The 3,579-nt window shown below is 47.2% G+C and overlaps 1 long non-coding RNA gene across 1 annotated transcript; it reads right to left on the bottom strand.

Annotated features, from left to right (window-relative positions):
- Positions 1-553: 553 nt before the first annotated feature.
- Positions 554-3,564, bottom strand: LOC105236256. Its single transcript, XR_004625296.1, has 3 exons — positions 3,343-3,564; positions 1,636-1,733; positions 554-1,343 (listed from the first exon to the last, which is right to left on the bottom strand). It is a non-coding gene; the product is annotated as an uncharacterized LOC105236256 (long non-coding RNA).
- Between the last annotated feature and the right edge of the window lie 15 nt (positions 3,565-3,579).

Here is a 3,579-nt window from a genome sequence, read left to right as displayed (position 1 = left end):
TAAACTTGTTCCAACTCACCTCGGGTCTCAACTGAAATGTCATTTTCACAGACAGACTTTTTCTGGTCAGTTTATCTGAAATAAGTGTGCCTTGGGGCGCCTGGGTGGCTCAGTCATTAAGCATGTGCCTTCTGCTCAGAGCGTGGTCCCGGCATTATGGGATCAAGCCCCACATCGGGCTCTCCACTCCGCTGGTCCTCTCCCACTCCCCCTGCTTATGTTCCCTCTCTTGCTGGCTGTCTCTCTCTCTCTGTCAAATAAATAAATAAATAAAATCTTAAAAAAAAAATGAAATGTGTGCCTTGTTATTCTCCATCTCAGCGTGTCTCTCACAGCCCTTAGCACAATTTAAAAAATCATTAGTTATTCTGTGACCTTATCATTTGTCCTCCTTGCTAGATAATAAACTACCTAGAAGGAGGGTGTATTATTTTTCATTACTGTATACATATTGCTCAGCACAGTGCCTAGCACTTAATATATATTTGTTGAAATGTCATAGTATGTATTTCTGTGACCAGACCAGAAATTCATATATAAAACTGATCCCAATGCCCAAAATAGTTTTATTTTCAACATTTACTAAGTTTAAGTTGTGCTAATTTCTCATACATAGAAATGTGTATCCACATAACTATTATACATATACACACATACAAACGTAATTCATATCCATAGTAACATTTTGAGCTTTATGTATGAAATTAATTTCAATGTGGGTCAAACATTTCCTCTTTTACAACAAACCTAATCTGTTCATGAGAATCTTCATTCCATCCGAGGTAAGGAATCCTTGGTAGAACTGGGATATGGTACTGGGATGGTCAGAACTGCCCCTCATCCATACAGGGTGCCTTGGTACAAGTTAGAAAAAGATCCACATGGTCTGAGTAGACACTGCCACACACCCGTAAAGCCGGGTTGGTAGGTGGAGCCTGGCAAGGTTTCAGCACTCGTTGGCTGTCCCAGCCAGGTGCCCTTATACAGGGCACAACCTGCAGGTAGGTGGCCATCCTAGAGGGGGCTGCTCAGTGGTGATGCAAGCAGAAAGGGGTGGTCAGGCCACCCTTGTACAGCCTTATTCCTTGCTCAAAAAGACTGACTTAATTTGTCTGGCTGAGTTTGGTCAGATAGGGGATCTCTTCTTGGAACCACTTCTGTTGATTTAGCTGAAGAGAGAGATCTCCTTGGTGGAAGATCACTTCCATGTTCAAGTGTGTACATGGTGTGCCATGTCCAAGTGGACGTTCAAGGCTTAATCTTAAGTAGTAACCCAATGTTAATTCTTGATTCCTAAAAATTATGCTGTCAAGTTGGCTCTAGGTGAGCTATGCAGGTTCCCTCTGCAAAAAAAAAAAAAAAGAATCAGAAGTTAGTTCACTTCTATAGCACTGCTTAGTGACTTTTTGGAAATTATATCAGTGGCCCTGAAAAGAAGCTCGGCAGCTATCTCATCAGGGATCCTATTTATTGACTGTCATGACTAATGACATATGGGATCAATTCTAGCTCCCATGTTATCAGGAAAGAACATGTTTGTCTCATTTCAGGAATCTTTTGTAAATTCTAGTTCCTAAAATGTAGGGTCACAGATTTTAAGAGCCACATAATTTTTTAAAACCAAAATTAATTTACCTTTTTAATGTCCTTAGTCTTGAAGTTCAAATCATTAAGGAAGGCCTGTTCCAAAACTACTAAGATGAATTCATCACTTGGAGTGGGAGCTCAAACCACTGAAATATAATTTTAAAAGGATTTTTATTTTGGAAATAGAACATAAAACTGGTTATTTGGGAATAAAGGATTGGACAGTGGAAAACAACCTAGACTAGATCCCTGAGTCCTGGTTTTAGGCTACCTAATTACATGAGATTGTGCAAGTGACTTAATTTTGATGGAATGTCTGTCTTCTCCTGTTTATTAAATGAGAGTTTAAAGTCTTAAGTCCTTATAGCTCTATGATTTATTTTATATTAAAAGTCCTCAATGCAGGAAGAATGTCAGATAAAGCAGTCTGTGGGATCAGAAGTAGCATTTGCAATCACACACATAAAGAAGCACCGTGTATACAACAGCCCCTGAGAGAAATGTTAAGTATGCCATCCTAGACCTACACTGAGCTCAGTACTGCACCAAATATCCCAGCAGATTTTTTTCAGTTATTCTAATTGGTCACTTCTTTGGGGAAAATCCTCACTCCACTAGTAAATCAGGGTCCAGAAATCAAAGGGGGCAGGAGAAGCCTTATCTAGCCACTGTGGCCACTTTAACAGTAATTCATTTAATCCGCTGTCCACCTCCACCACCAAGTTTCACGTTAGCTTGACGAAGTTTATGTTCCAGACGTGCAGCAAATCCAAATATGGGGAACATTCTTCCATTGCCAAAATGGGAAATCTGCCTTATCTCCTCTTCAAAATCCTATCTACCAGAAAATCTGTCCCCTGTTAAAAACACTCAAATGGGCAGAAAGCACATTTTGTGTGCAATCCCGTATAGGCTCGTCCTCACGCCAACTTGCGGGGATCCCATAAACCACTCTTGTTAACGTACAGATCTTTTTAGAAACACTTGTATACAGACTTTGTCTAGCTGGGGTAAAGGTTAATATCTAGGTACCCGGGATACGTTGGGCATCCCGCTTCTGGACGCCCACAAACCTGCTACTAATTCTTCCTGCTGAACTAACGCCTCTACATGTAGCCTCTGTATTTACACCCCCGGGGAAATCTCCCCAGGACTTTCTCCCCCCGTTTAAAATGAACGGTGATTCCTCGGCCAGTTTCTTCTCTCCTCCACCTGACCGGGAGGAACCTGCGCTCCTGCGTTCCGGGGAGGTGCGGGCCGGGCCCAGATGAGTTCCAGGGCACAGGTGGGTCCCTGCGAAGGGGCGTCCGGGGCCAGCCCGCCAGGCTAGGGGCCCCCACACCCCACCCCACCCCACGCATGCACACGCGCTTGTGTCACTGCAGGAGCGCGCAGCACCTTAAGCAAGGATGGGTACTTCTGGAATAGTCTTCCAACCGTCTTAAGGTACTCAGCGGCTCGCTGCGTTTGGGTTGTCCCCCCGCCTCTAAATCAGACCCCCAAGGAAGATCTTTACCGACTCGAGCTTCATGTTGAAAATCACTGGGGAACGGGGGAGTCCGTGCGGCCAGGAGACGGGAAAGGGACCGAAAAACTCCCTCCCGCCAACTCCAGCCCTCTCGGTGCATCCTCCCCCCGCCCGGGGCGAGGGGCGGGCCGGGGGTGGGGGGAGGCCCTGCAAGGGGCCCCTCCCTTCTCACCTCCCGCGGCCCACTTTACTCACTTGCTCTCTGCTCCTCGGCTTGGCCGCCNCACTTGCTCTCTGCTCCTCGGCTTGGCCGCCTTTACCCAGGGGTAGTGCGGAGGGGCTGAGGGGAGGAGAGAGGAGCCGGGAGCCATCTCCGTGCGGCGCCCTCGGCCCGGACCCGCGGGCCGGAGGACCAGGGCCATGGACGCCCCCAGCCGGGCGCCTCGGCGAGGCAGGCATGCTTGGTCCCGCGCCCTCGACGCGGGCTCCGAGGGCTCCACCAGGCCCTCCCCCCCCCCGTCCGC

This window comes from Ailuropoda melanoleuca, chromosome 5 (assembly GCF_002007445.2).
Source record: "Ailuropoda melanoleuca isolate Jingjing chromosome 5, ASM200744v2, whole genome shotgun sequence".
NCBI lineage: Eukaryota > Metazoa > Chordata > Mammalia > Carnivora > Ursidae > Ailuropoda > Ailuropoda melanoleuca.
This window is presented reverse-complemented; position numbering and strand designations above follow the sequence as displayed.